At 45.7% G+C, this 18,917-nt stretch overlaps 1 protein-coding gene across 5 annotated transcripts in view; it reads left to right on the forward strand.

The window, feature by feature from the left end:
- LRRC4C (leucine rich repeat containing 4C) overlaps window positions 1-18,917 on the forward strand; it is a 641,462-nt gene that overhangs the window by 266,373 nt on the left and 356,172 nt on the right. For all 5 annotated transcript variants that reach the window (XM_083163824.1, XM_083163825.1, XM_083163823.1 and 2 more), the window contains one exon: window positions 17,321-17,414. The gene's annotated coding sequence lies outside the window, so the exon portion shown is untranslated. The remainder of the gene's footprint in view (window positions 1-17,320; window positions 17,415-18,917) is intronic.

Below are 18,917 nucleotides of genomic sequence, written 5' to 3' on the forward strand. Positions count from 1 at the left end.
ACATTCAATAATCACCATGACAACCACAGGCGCGGCATCTGCTTTAGTGGAGGAAGCGTAAGGGGATTAAGGGACCCATTTGTGTTGCTAGGAACACCCACAAAGACAACAGATACGCTGCTTCAACAAACAGAAGAGGAGATGTAGTGCTGTAATATTTGCCCATTAAAGGAAATATAATGACTCCAAAAGAATTTTATGGTCTCTGCTACATTGCGGCAATGATTATTTCAGCAGCAATAAATGATTCAAATATATATATATATATATATATATATATATATATATATATATATATATTATCGAAGTTGAGTTACATACATGCCATTTTAGAGTGGTATGGCCGCCATCTTGGTTCGCAGAGTTACGCAAATAACGTATATGAACCAGGTTTTGTAATTAGGCGAACCCAGTGCGCAGCCATACTATTACACATAAATTCATATTCCACACTTACACACAAATAAAATATAGATAAATGGTTTTAATTCGCAGCACATAGTGTAAATGGTAAAACATGATCTTTCATGTACATATTTCACATCTGTGTGTTCCGTCTCTCATGCGCAGTGCTGCGGTTCAGGTTAGAAGTTCACATCTTGTAACAGTCAGAAGTTATGGAGCTATTACATATTTAATTGTTATATCGCCACGAGGACAGTGTAACCAGAAGATCTGGTTGTAACCATAGGCGAATCTAGGGGGTGGTCCGGGGGTGCACAGGACCACCCATTTTGTAGCTGAGGGATGGGGCTTTCCAACAAGCCCAGCCCCGTGTCTCTAGCCCCCTGGGAACAGGAGATACTGCCAGGCAAAGCTGGAACGTTTTCCCTATAGGACAGGGCTGGGCAACACCGGCCCTCCAGATGTTAGTGAACTACACATCCCAAGATGCTTTGCATTAGTTTTGCTATGTGGCCATGCTGAAACTGATGCAAGGCATGCTGGGATGTGTAGTTCACTAACATCTGGAGGGCCGGTGTTGCCCAGCCCTGCTATAGGATAACATGGGACCCGCTAATTCCGTCCCCCACCCAGTTCAACGGCTGCCAGTTCCCCCTTCGGCCTCACTGAAGCTTGAGGTTGATCTCAGTCGAACCCAAATCGCTGGGCCTTCAATCTGATACCAGGCTGGATCCATATGGGTTAATTGGTTCCAGGGATATTGAGGTTAAACCGGTTTTTTTTTTTTCATTTCTTAAATGTAATTTCATGACCATTTATGTTCTTTGAGGGCAGATTTCTCTGGAACCAAACAGCCCAGTTTCACGGGACCAAAATCATTCGAAGCCAACTCAAAAGTTCTTCAATATGATACTGGTCTCATGGGTCAGTTGGTTCCATAGATATAGCTGGTTGGTTAAAGGGGGGTAGGGAGAGGGGAGTGGTTGTCTCTTCCCCCTCACACCTAAGACCATATTCCCGGGTAAATCCCTGCATTTTCTGTTGTGAAAGGGATATTATTTCAAACAGCCGTGATCTGCAGTGCTCTGAATACAGCCGGGCAGCTCCCTGCTCTCTGCCCAGCTGTCAATGACTGTCACCCCTGAAGCTTCCGTTCCAATTCTTCTCCCCGCTTTCACCTCAGCCCGACCCCCTTTAATCATGTGGTGCCAGCACACGGCGTGCTCCCCCAACGTCACGCACAACAACAGGGCGCACAATATTTCAAATGTCCACTCGGCTACAGGGGACACCAGGAGGGGAGTGGGAGCGTGCTCTGCTCCTCTCCCCATAGAAGCAGCTGCACCGCTCTCCATCTATCCCTTCAGCAGCAGCGAAGGCTCATATAAAAATTTACATTAAGTGGCACTTTTGGGGGCATTGCTTAAGGGATGCTACAAGTGGCGGTATGTGGGTGCATTACGCATAATGTGTGGCTTAATGTGTAAGGGGCATTAAGGTGTGCAGCATTTTATTATTATTATTATTATAATTTTATTTATAAGGCGCCACAAGTGTTTCGCAGCGCCGTACAAAGGAACAATACAGGGAGACAAAAACTTGGCATAACATTGAATAAATAACAAAAATACAGTACAAATAAAGAGCACCACAGTTCAATACACATTACAGCTTAAATATAAGTAGTGAGGACTCAATCAACATACAACTAGAGGCTTGAGGCCAATGATGGAGATGAGTATGAAGATGGTCACTGAGTGTTGGAGTAAAGGAGAGCTGTGAGTGAAATGTGAAGAGAAGTGGGCTTTGACAACAGGAGGGAAGAGGGCCCTACTCGGAGGAGCTTACAATCTAGTAGGAAGGGGAGACAGACAGATTACAAGAGGTGCAAGCGAGGGGGTGGTGGTTAGATAGCAGGATGTAAACAGGAAACAGGCAAGGGGTCGGAGAACCAGCTGGTTTATGCAGTGGAAGGGCATCATGTGTAAGCGGCATTATGTGTGCAGCATCATGTGTAAGGGACATTATGTGTGCAGCATCATGTGTAATGGGTACTATGGTGCGCGGCATCATGTGTAATGGGTACTATGGTGTGCGGCATCATGTGTAATGGGTACTATGGTGTGCGGCATCATGTGTAATGGGTACTATGGTGTGCGGCATCATGTGTAATGGGTACTATGGTGTGCGGCATCATGTGTAATGGGTACTATGGTGTGCGGCATCATGTGTAATGGGTACTATGGTGCCATCAAGCAAGACCCCCTAGCAATGAGCACGTAGGTAAGCAGCACTTATGTGGCAAATATGTAATGGGCATTACGGTTTGTTATATAGTATGTAATTGGCATCATGATGTGTGGCACAATGTGTAATGGGCATTATGGTGTGTGGCTTCATGTGTAATGGGTATTACGGAGTTTGCTAAAATGTGTAATGGGCATTACTGTGTATGGTCTAAAGTGTAATACCACACCCCTTTTTGTGATGCCATGCCTCCTTCCCATGAGGCCACACCCCCTTTTTGATGCGCGGCTACGCCGCGCAAAGGTCCCCCTTCTATTATGTCTAGATCTGGGACCACCCATTACCATAATTCTAGATTCGCCTATGGTTGTAACAGGTTTCTCACCATGAGCTATAACCCCTATGACGATGCCTTAAGACAAAGAAACCTAGCTGCATTCCCCTGCACCAATCCAAGAGAAGCAACATCCGATCTTCTGACCAATGATGACCCTCACTACCCCTCTCTACTTGGACACTATAAGAGGTCAAGCATGACCTAAACTCATTCTCACTTTTCCTCTTCTGCCTCCCTGGACTGTATTCTGGACAGAATATAGTGAGCTCGGACCGGGTTGCGCCAGCGCTATTGATGAGACGGTAACACTTGCATTCCTGTTTGTATACTCTGTAGTGTGGCTGATTGTATTTTATATCTGTTGTTTTTCCCTTTGTAGTTTAGGACATACTTTGTATTGTGTAACAAACTGTATACTGTGTTATATTGTTTCTATATCTCCGTAACCCTGTGTTGTCCGTTAGTGACTGAAATACATGTGTACAGGGACTTTATCCCCTTATTCCGTAATTTATACAGAGTCTTGGCTTTTATTCGCATTTAGCGATAAAGGGAAATAAGGAAATTGTCCTTAAATCTGTACTCACATTTAAGTACTAAGTACTGCGAAAGGATACCGCTTCAAAGGTATTGGTATAGTGTGTTTTACACACAGACAAGGTTCGTTACGCTGTGTTACGCTTTGTTCGCACGTAGCCATGAATAAAAGGTTATAGCTTTACGGACAAAGTACGTAAACTGCGCACTTCACTTGTTATCCATCTGGTTATTCTAATATCAGTATTGATTATATATATATATATATATATATATCTATATATATATATATATTATTATTATATTATTTAAATATTCTGTAGTCACCTTATAAGTTACTGTGTATACGCTGCTCAGCCACAGTCTAATATAATAGAGCTGGTATATTGCTTTGCATTTTGTGATTTAATATTAATGACTTCATCTTCCTATATTGCTGAAAGTGCTAATAAGTAACTTCCTCCTAATACACAGCAGCTCCCTATAAGCTAATCAGCATCTTCTCTGCTCACTAAATAATTGGCTCAGTTTGGGTACAAATTCTTGGCAAACAAATCCTGATTATTTTAAGCTAAGCTTCACATTGGCACGGGGCTCGGGGCATGGAATGGGATAAATGCAGCTTATTTGACCTTTTTGCTTTGAGATCATAGAGCTTCTTATCGACTTGTGAGGCCAGCGATGCAAATGGTAATGGGCCTATTCTGTACGTTGGCCTGGTATTTCCGCTCTCCATAGGACTGATACAGAGTTGACTGCAAAAAACCCCCCAAAAAACTAAAAATTAGTGTACAAGGCAATGTAGGACAAGTACATGGTTACTAAAGACATCAGGGGACAGGACACTGACACAATTATCCGGTGGCAGATAGCACATGAGGAGAGAGGGCCCTGCTTGTGAGATAAATGGGTTACTGTACAGATTTCTCGTACGTCCCTTTCATTACTGGTGGTTATTGGGTCACCATAACCATAACCTGTGTTGCAGGTGCACTGTATACTTTAGATGCTAATATTTAGGACCCTTATTGTTCTGGAACCATGCATTGCTGGAATATTCTGTGCTCTGCATTGCTGGAATATGTGTGCACAGGTGCTGGTGGTCTTACAGAGAGTACTGTAGGTACACACCAGCAGATGCCTGAGGCAATGAACAGCCAGCGAGGGGGTGTATTGTGCAGCAGTGTGATAGTACAGACTTACAGGTGTACACACTCAGGATGGACATGGATGGATGCATGCAGCTCAGCACCCAGTGACTATATGCAGGTAGCCAGTAGCGGTCCATTCGGAACTAGCCTCAACGGCGCTGTGGAATCACAGTAATATTGCAGGTGTCACATAGCTTAGTGGACGAGGTCTGTCTCACACAGTAACACTCTGACCCAGTGACAAGATGGCACTGAGCATGTGCAGAACTACAGACGGCGGCCATCTTTGGCAAGGGATTGAAGCTTCTCTTGAGGAACAAGTATGGTGTAAGCACAGTAGCGGACTTCAGCATGCATCATGGGGATTCATTAGCTTAGGGAATTGCAGTGGTAACCTAATTAGTACAGCTCCGATACCATGCAATCGGATGAGTTTGACCACCGTCATTTTTCTAGGGTTAAAAAACCAAAACAAATGTGTATACGCTGTCAGAGAAGGGATGCAATGCTACTAAGCCAACAAGCACAGTTTCCAGGCCATCCAGGAGGTCACATGTTCCAGGTCAAACGGCAGATGCACAGGAAGAGCTCACCAACGGTCACATATTCCAGAGCACAATGGTGATGCATTGTAAATGTCAGGTGGACTTTTGCCATATAACTCTGAAACAAAGCAACCAATTACAGCACCAATATAATTCTGCAAATCTATGTATCGGGATCTTTAATCTGGTGTAAGATGTGCATGGTATAATCTGAGAAAATGAATAAGGTCTTTCTTATGTAGCCAGCTGGACAACCGTCCCCGTTCTCTAGCAATGTAACGCATTACTCTGATTCCCATACAGCAAAACGTGCAACAAAAAGGCCTGAATGGTATTTTTGCTCAAACAGGCATATAAGATTCAGCGCATCTACAACCTGGGGTGTTACATAAGGATTAATCCGTTGCAAACTGTATATTGCTTGAGGGGCAGCGTGACAATCAGAGGCTTCATGCATATGAGGCACAGCTGCCCAATGGCTAATCACAAATGGAATGAGATTAAGAGTATAATTGCTGTGCTGTGCATATAACTCCCATGGCATGACCGAGAAATGCGTCAGGAATGTGCTGACGGACTCACAAGCAAGCATGCAGGACTAGAAACTATTACTGTACAGCTATATGTTATGGCAGTGAAAATGCTAATATATTCAGGAGGGTGTGTGTGAATAATAATATAAATAAATAAATAAATAAATAAATATATATATATATATATATATATATATATATATATATATATATATATATATATATATATATATATATATATATATAGAGAACGACTGTAGACAGAGGCGGCACGCAGCGGGCTTAGTGAAAAATCTTTATAGGATAACTCCAACGTTTCGGAGCAAACGTGCTCCTTTTTCACCTTGAAAAAGGAGCACGTTTGCTCCGAAACGTTGGAGTTATCCTATAAAGATTTTTCACTAAGCCCGCTGAGTGCCGCCTCTGTCTACAGTCGTTCTCTATACAGCCCTCCGGGAAGGCACCGACGGCAGTTGCTCCAAGAGGGACGAGTGCCAGGCTGACCCTGCTAGCTATATATATATATATATATATATATATATATATATATATATATATATATATATATATATATATATAGGTGACGGTAGCTAGCAAGCAGCGGCACTCAGCAGTATTTGTGATGGTGGCAAAAGGTTTTTATTCCAAAGTTTCGAGGCTCCAAAATAGCCCCTTTATATTTTGGAGCCTCGAAACGTTGGAATAAAAACCTTTTGCCACCATCACAAATCCTGCTGAGTGCCGCTGCTTGCTAGCTACCGTCACCCATATCCATCTTCCGGAGGGCACCCAGGTTGTTGGACTCTTTGTGGTCGAGTGCCGGACTGACTGCAACTGTATATATATATATATATATATATATATATATATATATATACGTTAGAGGAAGAAATGGCGGCACTGGCAGTCTTGTTGAGGAAAATCAATGTATTTAATTCACATCACAGCAACCAAACGTGCATAGGTGTCCGACGTTTCGGGGTGGTATCCCCGTTTTCAAGGTGCAGAAAACGGGGATACCACCCCGAAACGTCGGACACCTATGCACGTTTGGTTGCTGTGATGTGAATTAAATACATTGATTTTCCTCAACAAGACTGCCAGTGCCGCCATTTCTTCCTCTAACGTAGTTACTTGTATCGGAAGGCACGACAGCAGAATACTTTCAAGGGAGGAGTGCCGGTCCGCTACTACTGTCTATATATATATATATATATATATATATATATATATATATATATATATATACACATAGAGAGAGAGCGACATACATTACGCTACAATTTATACCCCCAATAGGGACAACTGTTAAAATTGCAATCTGGCAGAGTGCGTGCGCGAACACCAATGCAAAACCGAAAATCGATCACAGTTTAATTTCCGATGGGGGGTGGCAGCAATGCAATGGGAGTGGTAAGGTGGCAGCGGTGGAGCGTTAGGGGACAGGCCCAAGCATTTTATGGAAGCCGCAGGGAAAATGCAGGCATGCCCGATCAACAAACATCAGACGTATACACAACTCATCGGATAAAACTGTCCAATGTTTAAGATAAAAGGTGACTTTGTTGGAGCATGAGGGGTGAGAATATACCCAATAAGAGCCCTCCGTCAGATCTGCAGATACAGCATAGCTATGTGTCTTACACCCGCCTTATATTAGATTTACCGGAGTGTTTGTTTCTCAGTATGATTGTATTTCTGTTCTACAGCATACATCTGTCATGTTAGATAGATGGGCTGGAAGTAGTCCTGACTTTACATGACAAAGTGGATATCTCGCCAGCAATAGAACGCTGAGATGTTTGTAAGACGCTGGTGTTACATGATTGCAGCGAGCAGTACGCAGGATGCTGTTTGTTTGATGGTGGAAGTTCACAATATGACTTTCCATTGTGCGATGATTTGACAGGATAAATCTCTGTAAAGGTTAACGTGTCACACGTGATGCAGCGAGGCGCGGTACTCCTGTGTTCCACGCGCTAGGGTGAATATTCTAGAAGATATCAGATCGCTGGAATGGTCATGCCCGTCTTATTGGTGCTATTGCTGTCATCACTTCTAACCAAAGCTGGGTGCAATAAGTCACTGCCTGGATTGTTCACGTTCGGTGGGGCAGCAAATATACGCAGCCAAGCGAGCATTTCTGAATCAGGCCCTGTGCGCAATCCAATCCCAGCGACACAGCAGGGACCTCTAGTTTGCCGCTCCCTACATTGGTGCGGTATGACCGCATTCTGCAATGTGATCTTTGGCGCTATTATTGCATATGTGATTATTGATAAATTGGGTGACATTTAATAGGATGAGAGTTTTAGTAACTTTTTAAAGTCGCCCATTATCGCACTTATTAAAATCGCATTTTTTTGCCGCAAATTCGCATATTTAATGATCTGCGTATTCCGGGGAAAAAAAGTGCGATTAAGTGCGATAATTGGCGATTTTTAGTCATGAAAATGTGCAAGTTTGAGGAAACATGCAAATTTGTGTTAAAAAAAAATGGCGTGAGGTCCCCCCTCCTGCGCATACCCAGCCCCGGGCTCATTGAGCCGGACCTGGTTCCAAAAATATGGGAGACAAAAATTGTAGGGGTCATGCCACAGCCAGGGGACACTTTTTACATGAGGCTGAGCCTGATTGGCTGAGCTATGCGTCTCCACGGAGACGCATAAGCCAACCACGCTAGCAGCTTCTGTAGCCCTGGGACCAGTGCTGCAAATAAGGGGGTACGGTGTGGTACGGTGTACCTTTAAGAAATATGTTGCAGGTACACCGTACCACCTTGTGCCCCCTGCTGTCATTAAGGACCTTTTTTTTTTAAATCAATTTTCTGGTACCATCTGTGAGGCGCTGACTAGGGGGTTGCGACCCGCACCCGAAGGGTGACATCATGGGATACTGGGATCCCCTGCAGCTCCTGCATTTAACTACTGTGCTTTCAGCGGCAGCAGGACCATTTCAAGTGCGGTGCGCCGGCTCATGAGCCCATTCAATGCTTGCAGCCCAGCAGCCGCTCTGATTGGCTGCCAGGCCGCCAGCTCTGATTGGCTAATGAGTCAGCACTGCATTTGAAATGCCCGGGCGGCTACCAGAGACGCGGTGCACTGCAGCAGCTACGGGAAGAGTCAAGTGATTTGAGGCAGACAGTGAAGGGACCACCAGGTACGTGCTTTGTGGTGGACAGGGAAGGGGACAGTCGGAGGGCTATGAAATGGAATTTGAAGGGGATCAGGGATGCAGTGAGTTGGACAGTGCAGGAAAAGGGAGTGCTGTAAGGTTGACATTGAAGCGGGAAGTGCTAGGGGGGTCAGCAAGTGCTTTGAGGTTTTCAGTCCTTATAGGGGGAAGAGCAGTGTGTGATATGGTGGGCAGCATATAAGCTGTGACTGGGTCAGTGAGGTAGGGAATCACTGAAAAAGCAATACAGTAAGTGCTGTAAGGGGGTCATTTAGTGCAGTTGGACAGTGAATGCTGCTAGGGGGCAATGATGGGGTCAATGTGTACTGTGGATGTCAGTGAGTGAAATGTGATGGGGTCACTGAGATAATGTTTTATGGTAAAAATGTCATTGAGAGGTAGAACTATAGATGGGTAATGGGAGACAGCCACAGAAGAGAGATATATAAGGAGATCTGGTAGAAAATCTGGAGCCACTTGATTGCACTTGTCTCCCAGCAGAGGCGAGGGGAAGCGGTTGCTTATGCAACAATGTGGGGGCTTTTGCATAGGTGTAAAGGGTGTTATCTAGGGCATTAATAAAGTGAGATGTGTATAATTGCATTTAATGTAGGGCAGTGGCGTAAGTTCAAACCAGCGGCCCGGAGGCGAAATAACAATGGTGCCCCTTCTTCTTTCAACACCAACACCATTGCAGTCTGGCCAAATTAAGGATCACATGGCCACATATGAACATACGCAAATCCACATACACAGCCTCATATACACACACACACACACATCCATATAAACACACACACACACACACACAGCCACATATGCACAGACAAACACTTCCCACACACTCAAAGCCACATATGCGCACACATACACAGCCAAACACACAAACCGCCACACACTGAAAAGTGATCCTGGTGTGTGCCTTACTGTAAGCAATCTGTCACCGCCGAGGCACAACCGCTAGCCTCTCTTCCATTCTCAACCTGAGCAGCGACAGCGCGGATGAAGGAGCTGGGGTTGTTTAAGTGGGAGACGGGCACATACAGCAGGACTTTCTCTGTCAGGAGGCGGAGTTTGCCAGCAGTGTCACTCAGACAGTGCCCCCGCCTCCTGACTGCCGAATCCTACTACTCGATCAACTCCTACCATGCCGCCACTCCGCGTCCTGTCGCTGCAGAGCTTCTGATGTAAGTGACTGGGGCACTGGAGGCAATGGAGATGATCGTGTGCCCCCTTAAGTTCAAACGCCCGGTGGCAACCGACTCCGTTGTCTCCGGAATTTCCGTCACTGATGTAGGGCATTATGTGTAAAAGGACATTAAGGTGTGATATAATGTGTAATGGGCATTGCGCTGGGTAGCATAATGTGTAATAAGCATTACGGTGTGTGGCATAATGTGACCATGCCCCTAATATCATATAGCCACTCCCCTAGTTTTGTGCGACCGCACCCCCTCATGACACGTGATGACCCCGCCCACATTTTTGGTGCGCGGCTTCGGCGTGCACTATCAGTACCACTAAGAAAAAAATTCTACTTGCACGACTGCCTGGGACAGCGCTATAGAAGCTGTTAGCAGTGCCGGAAAAAGCCGGCTCACCCCGCTGTCAGTGCAGGGTGAGCTGGCTCTGGAGGAGGGAGGGCAGTGCTGGACCTTGGGTTGTTAAGTATACTGGTGTAAAAGTGAGGTGTGTGTTTGTGTGTGTGTAATAAAGTTTAACTTTTACTTAATGCCCCGCATGCTGGGACTTGTGGTTCACCAAGTCCCAGCATGCGGGGAGGCCTGCTGGCACTTGTAGTTCACCTGTATAAAGCAATGTTATGAATGAGTGTGAGAGCGTCCAAAGCCCTGGGATGCCGGTGACAGCCCCGGGCTTCAGCCCTGGACGGGTGAAGCCTGGGAAGGGTTGCCCTTTATTGGGGGGTCCCCACTCCCCGTCCAAGGCTGACCAGCCATGGTGCTCATGGTTCGGCTGGAGGACCTTATGTAAAAAGTGTCCCCTGGCTGTGGCATGACACTGCGGGCTGTTGAAACCTGGTGCTGGTTTCAAAATGCGGGGGACCCCCATATTTTTTGTCCCCAGCATTTTTGGTACCATGACGGGTCCAAGAAACCGGGGCATGTTTCAGAAATACGGGGGACTCCTATGCTTTTTGTACCCCGAATTTTTGGAACCAGGTCCGGCTCAATGAGCCCGGGGCTGGTTATGCTCAGGAGGGGGGACCCCACGCCATTTAAAAAATGGCATGGACTGCATGTGTGGCGATTTTGATACACATTTTTCTGAATTAATTAAATATGCGATTTGTATAGTTTTCAATGGGAAAACATCTGGATGCGAGTTCCGGCGTTCCTTAAAATCGCTCCTTCAGAATGTGTGATTTTGCAGCAAGAAACACGTTTTTTGGCTGTTTTTCGCATCTCATTTAATATGCGAATTCAGGAAAAAGTGCCTAAAAATCGCATAAATCACATTTTTGCCTGTCATCATTTGTCACCCATTATCTTTATATTTACAGGCAAATCCATTGCAGTCACTATAACGACTCATCCCATAATGCACCTGTAATCCCTCTGCTCAGGCAACAGACAGGAGCTCCCCAAACAAACCCCGGAATCTGCACCGCGTTCCGCTCTGTCTCATCACGTACAGGAAACTGGTTCCGGCTTCCTTAGTCGTGCATATTGCATCTGTTTATGTGCCATATGCTGCCATGTATATTATTAGCTCTGGCGCATATGCCGCCCACGTGTGGTCTTGGGCCCGATTCAATCCACTTACTGTAGCAGATTCTCTGACATAACATATCTGCAGATGGGGAAATAAATACTTGCTGGGAGAACCGTCGGCTGTGATAGTAGAGAGAGATTTTACAATAGCTGAAGTGGGCATAATCCGTCCTACAATTTACAGTCACAGAGGTGTACATGCCACCCTGCCTAGTTATGTTTGCCTACAATATGCAAAACTGGGCCAGAATACAGTAATGCCAGCAGCGGGCATGCATGCAGTGGCTGGCATATGCCTTGGCACTGTAAATATACAATATGTGCAGATTCTAGTCTCTGTGTCATCAGTGTATTAGCGATCATGATGACATCATTGTAGCCGCATTCTGCCATCCTATTGCAAAATCCTTGCTCAAAGAAGACTTACTGTATGCTGGGTATACACTGGGCGATCTATCATGAACGATATGGACAACACTGATATCATTATTAATGTGTGCATATTGTGTGTACCATCAACATCATTGCAGATGTGCATGGCCATGGGTTAACGACCCTGCCCCAACACCGTGACGTCAGACCGATATCATGTTTATGCACTGTATCGTTCTCCCACTGCACCGCAGGAATCACTATAGTGCAGGGGTGGGCAATAAGTGGCCCTCCAGCTGCTGCTGAACTACACATCCCAGCATGCCTTGCATCAGTTTCAGCATGGCCAAATAGCAAAACTAAGTCAAGGCATTCTGGGATGTGTAGTTCATCAACATCTGGTGGGCCGCTTAGTGCCCACCCCTGCTATAGTGTGTACTTAGCATTACTTGCAAAGTGGAGCACAGTGATTGGCTCAGCTGCAGTAAGGTGGTCGTCTTACTTGCATCTATGCTCACTGCACACAGAAACAGAAATGCTGGGACTGGCACCTTTGCCAGAACAGGTGCCAATTTTGCGACGCCGCTGCCCCAGTTGTTCCTTCCTGACAACCTTTTCAAACACCATATGGCAGCAATCCAATACTGCCAACCGCCTCTGACCCTCACCGATATACCGTCATCACCCAGATTTTGCTATGAGGCCCGGAGAGTCACTGTTCCGCCCCTGGTTTATTCATAGACCCTTTTTCTGCATGTTGTTTTTTTTTTTCTTCAGTATAATCCTCTTTTATTTTACAAATGCGAAAGTCCCAGCTGAAGCGCTGAGGATGCTGGTACAGTAGCTTCGCCTTTTATTCATTACCAAACAACCTTGAGATCTGCTTCCTCTCAATAGCAGTAAAGGGATTAGACGTCACTGAAGTGTTCTACCAGTCAAATAAAAAAATAAAAGAAGAGAGGAGCAGCAGGTTCTCAGAGATCCACCAGAAAGAACAGTAATTAATATTATTCTCTCTTTGCACAATTACAGTGTGATAGATTATATTCCCATTTCTCTGCAAATACTTTGCGGCTCTTGTTTGTGGCAGCCTGCGGTAACACTCATCGTATGTTACTGCGAGCAGCCCCACCGTAATGCTCTTCCCTCCCCTCTGTCATGAAGGATGAGGGAATCCATAGACTCGTTCAGGTGGAAAAGTGATTTTTATAATTTGCACTTGACATTATAAAACAGCGAGTAATCACAAAAGAGGATTTGTGTCTGTAATTACTGTACCTCTAACTACAGGTCATTAGAGTAAAGGGAAGACATTAGCCAAGCTTGGTTACACAACTTTGCATTATGAGACATAAAGACACCTGTGGGGATTTCTGAGCCTATGAAACTAAACCGGTATTTAGGGGGCAGCAATGGGTGTCATAGTGGAACCCCTTTTTCCTTTATCGGGCAGCTCACACTTGTTAATTACATTGTCTCCCACAACCCAAGGGGGCCCAGGAAGAACCTCTGGACTTTTCAACAAGGAGCTTGTAGTTTCTTGGAGGGAAAGATGGGGGCTGTCTGGTCTTTAAGGTAGCGGGACGTCTGGTAGCCCAATTGTAACTGTAAAAAGCCCAGGCTGTCTAATATGGGAAGCGTTTTAAATTTGACATTTTTAAATTCTATTGTTTTTTTTTTTTTTCAAACACAGTTGTACAAATCAGGAGCTGCGGCACTAGGTTCCTGGGAAAGTCCTAATGTTCCAATATATGGTACTAACTGTAATATTACAAATCTTGTGCTTAATAGAACCCGAATAATGAGACAAATAATGCAACCTACAGAACAAGACACTTGTGAAAGGTTTTGTACAGGTGAAAACTACTATCATGCTTTTTATTCAGCCAATAGGATGCAGTTATAATATTTGACTAACTAGCCTTGGGCTAGATTGTGGTTCCAAAATTCACACCGCAAAGAGTACTAACAGTCCAGGTTTTCCAGGTCATCTGGCAGGTGCACTGTGTGTTACCAACGGTCATATTTTTTAAATCCACAGGTGATCTGGAAAACATGAACCAGGTAGAATCCTAAGTACCGAGTTTGGGAACCATGGGAGTAGAGCATGAAAATCAGGGGTGGTCCATTCAGTGATATACACACGATAGTTTGTGCTGCATAACTTGTATCTTTATTGTGAGTCCACCTGTGCTTGGAATGGGGGTCAGAAGGGCTGGATTAAGTTCTGTGGGGGCACTGGACAACAAAAGGTCAATCAGACAAAGCCACTTCTGACCCCCATTCTAAGCACAGGTGGACTCACAATAAAGATTCAAGTTATGCAGCACAAACTATTGTGTGTCTATCTCTGAATGGAACACCCCTGATTTGCATGCTCTACTCCCATGGTTCCCAAACTCGGTACGTCACCCGCCCGGCTTTATGCTGGTTGGGCGGCTAGTGTGAAAGCGCTTGCAAGCCGGGTCGCACCCAGTATTTTGTACCCGACTTGCAAGTGCTGGCAAGTGTGAGGGTATTAGTTATTGCCCTGATGTAATGTAACCTGAAGTGTGTGTGCAGGTGTTATCAGGGATGGTGTGTGATGTCAGAGCCAGTCTCTGTCGCAGAGTGGTGGAAGGGTCAGAGTTGCACAGACTGGGAAATCATCGGATGGTTCAGAAACTGTGTCTGTGTATGAATTTGTGACAGGATAGCAATAGCGAAATATTTGCAATTCATGTACAGATTTGCACAGGGCGGATTTTCACTGTCTCTGGGTAGTGGCTATCTACTCGCAGTCAAATTTGAGCGAGTTTTGAATCAGGCCCCATGTACTTTGATTTTAACAGAACAATCACAGCCTGCTGCACCACAGTTCTCTATCCCCAACAGCGATGAGCTTCTGGTAAAACAAGTTTTGCACAGATCCATTTAATTACATTATTGGGTACTCTTTACTTATCACGGCGCCCATCGCGGCCATCGCATTGAATGCACTAAAAAATCGGGTGCGACGCGACCGACGCGATGCCCGCGATTTCCCATAGGGAACAATGTTAAATGTCTCAATTGACCCGATTTTCTTGTTCAATGCCTCAATTGACCCGATTTTTCCATAGGAAACAATGTTAAATGGCCCACAGAGGCCAAATAGGCACCCTGAAGTGTGAAATGGCCCCCACAATTGTTAACGCTACCCCACGATCAACGTGAACCTGAAGCGTGGCGAGCGCAGCGGTACGCGTCATACGACCTTTTCATACCCCCACTATCCACGTCGGCGTGGAGTTGAGAATAGAATAGTGTGGCGAGCGCAGCGAGCCACCGAGCCCGAAGCGTGGCGAGCGGACGCGGATACCTGTGAAGCCCGCGAAGGGACGCGCTTACCTGTGAAGGTATCCGCGTCCCCTCGCGGGGCTCGCTGCGCTCGCCACGCTTCGGGCTCGGTGGCTCGCTGCGCTCGCCACACTATTCTATTCTCAACTCCACGCCGACGTGGATAGTGGGGGTATGAAAAGGTCTTAGGACGCGTTGATCGTGGGGTGGCGTTAACAATTGTGGGGGCCATTTCACACTTCAGGGTGGCTATTTGGCCTCTGTGGGACATTTAACATTGTTTCCTATGGAAAAATCGGGTCAATTGAGACATTTAACATTGTTCCCTATGGGAAATCGCGGGCATCGCGTCGGTCGCGTCGCACCCGATTTTTAGTGCATTCAATGCCCGCGATGCCCGCGATTTTTTTACCTGCGATGCCCACGATCAAAATCGTGGGCACCGTGCTAGGTAAAGAGTACCTATTATTGCTCAAAGGCCGGACTTTGGGGATGTAGAAGGCAAATTAGCTCAAATTGCAAGCACATCGCAAGCCTGGAACACAACACTGCGGATGCTCTCATCCTGAAAGCATCCGCAGTATAAAAACATGCAAAGTACAAATGGAGCCATCCTCATCTAGCCCTTTAATATCAGCAATGCCAAATCCTAAATCTGCAAAAATTCCAAATCAAGATCTCGCCTTAAACTGTGGCAGCATTGTGAAAGATTTGACCACGGTCTAAGGAGCGTTGGGGCACAGCGTCGGTGTGGTGATCGAGTGTTGCAGGCATGTCCGGACCATTTTGGTTGCAGAGTTATTATTCACTGTATAATTGAGCAGTTGAACTAGAGCAAGATTTTGTGTTTGCATTGCATGAAGGGCCCAGCTAGAGGGACACCTTTGCCCTGTGCTGGTTGGCCCAGGGCATTTTGTCATTTTGTGAACTTTCTGAATTAGGCCTATTCCTGCCTAATTAAGGGGGGTATTCAATCCCCGACACTAATCCGACGGGGGAAATAGTGGCGGGCCCAATTCAATGCTGTCTTGCCCAACAGCTTTGAAGAGGCAGAACGACAGAATGGGTCTGACTTTGAAAGCTGTCGGGCCTGTTTTGTTGATTATGGCCGTGAAATGTCACGGCCGAATCTTGACAATCCGAAGCCGTTTATGTGGACACGCCCCCTTTTCTCCAATCAGCAGGCGGGACATAGAATCCCGTCGAGCAAAATTAATACAGGCCACGATCATAAGTGACTAAATCTCTCAGTCAGAGCCATTGGGGTCTATTCAATGTTTTCTGCGAGCAGGGTCAGTATTCAACTGACCCCCTGCCACATGGAGGGTCAGTGGTGGATTATACACAGGGCGGCAGGGGCGGTCGCCCCGGGGCCCATACACATCTCTGCCGCAGGGACCCTGCCTCTGACTACCTATCCGCCACACGGACCATGCTGGCTGCCCAGCGCTGCATGGACTCCGCTGCCCAGATCCCCGCACTGGGCAGGTACCAGGGGAGGGGGAGGTGCTGCCTCTGTTCAGGGGGCTGACCTGCCTCTGTCTGGGGGGGGGTTGGCTGCCTCCGTCCGGAGGGGGCATAGACCTGTTGCTGTCCACGGCCCCCACAGACCTTTATCCAGCCCTGGCAAGTGGGAAACAGCTAGGCTCATGGCTAAATGCAGGGTGAGCGACTGGCACGGGGGTTAAACAGCGAAGATTGTTTGTTTTCGGCAATCCCCGCTGTTTAACACCCTCGCTGGCCACAGTGAATACACCCCATTTACAAGAGGATGGCTTAGTACATATACTCCATAGTCTTTAGACTTTTTACCTAATAATGGCTCACTTCAAAATATCACAACTCAATCTTTAAACAGATAAATCTAGATAAGTTTAATAAGAGTTGAGCATCACTTATGTACTGTAATATAAATCAAGACTGAAACTAACATCCGATCCTGACACAAGTGTTTTGTCTTCCATGGCAGGGGTGCAGTCCAAGATGGAACATCCCTAATGTGCGATGTGGGGCAAGTGGGCATCTCCTGAGTCTTGAGTACATTCATCTACGCAACATATCAGGTGAGTGCACATCAAGTATTTTGATCTGGATGTATAATGTCTGGGTGGGATGTTCTGGCCGAGCGGAGGTCTATGAGACTCAACAAGGGTTTAACGCTGATGCAGAGCCGTGGCTTGTAGCCTGGAACAAAACTCCTTGTGGTGGTACTGTGATGGCTGTGGTGGTTTGCTAGTGGTAGGTGGAACTCAGCCACCTACCATGGTGGAAATTTACTAAGATGGCAGTTAAATTTTACATGGAATATTGCTATGGGCAACCAATCAGATTCTATCTACTAGATACATAAATAAGAAGTAGATTCTGATAGCAACATCCCATAGCAACATCCCATGTGAGATAGGACTGCTATATTTGTACATTTCCCCCTATGTGACTGATGTGCACAGACGCTGATGAACAAATAATGTATGGCTTTTAGTCTCTAATCTGGAGGCCAGAGACTCCATTTCACCAGATACAGATGTAGCAGGCTTCATCCTTGGCCGGCGCACGCCAGATCCCTTTCACTGGCAAGCACCGGCGAACCTGCAAAGATTAGCCGTGCTGGTGAGGATGCGGAGGAGATGTTGCCTTATGTGCACTTTTGGGCTTGGAGCACCTCCTGTTGACATTATGAGGCTTCTATGGTGGCGGAGCCTTTATCTTGTATATATGAGGCTGAATAATGATATTCTATTCTGATATATAATTCTGGTGCGGTGGAAGAGCCTGCTACAGTATATAATTATTTGACTGTGGGATATACGTATTAGCGTCTGAAGGATGACGGACAATCTCAGATATTTGTTTAAAGCAGAAATCATTTACAAAGCGAATCCAGGTTGGTTTCCCCTGTAAATGATTGCCGCTTTAAAACAAACATTCAATATCGTCCATCCTCCCGACACCCCAGCAACCTCGGACCTATTATACGTACATTGATGATCAATTTTACTGCTGCATACAGTGATAATGACTTCATGTATTAGATTTACGTTTAGTTGTTATCAGGGTAAATAAAATCATTTTGATATGAGGTACCAGTCGGCATCTGCTGGAGAGTAGTTTAGTACTGGGTGAGTTACATATTGGTCATTGAAGCATTTGATGTGAAATGATTATTACATTAATGTGTTATAAATCCCTCCTGGCGTGGTGCTGGGATAATGCTGACACTGCTTCTCGTAATAGCATAAATAGGACGGCGATCGGCGTAGCAGTCCGTATACTCAAACACTGATGGGAAAATCGTTTGACATAAAATGATTTGAAAACATCTGGTTACTCTTTCAGGTTACAAAATTGGAAATGTGAGTCTGACTGTAATTCCAATTGTATAGTTTTCCTCCTCATATACTTGCAGGAGAACCTCCCCCCCCCCCTTGCCCCCTGCAGGCCATGACACAATGATTTCACAGAATGCAATGGAAAAACAAGATGTGACCTCATCCAGGATCTGGGTGACCGCCCTTTTTATGTGGAATACCAACCGTAGACCCAATGGAAGAATTTATAGTAGGGGA

This window comes from Crinia signifera, chromosome 11 (genome assembly GCF_055691185.1).
Source record: "Crinia signifera chromosome 11, ASM5569118v1, whole genome shotgun sequence".
Taxonomy (NCBI): domain Eukaryota; kingdom Metazoa; phylum Chordata; class Amphibia; order Anura; family Myobatrachidae; genus Crinia; species Crinia signifera.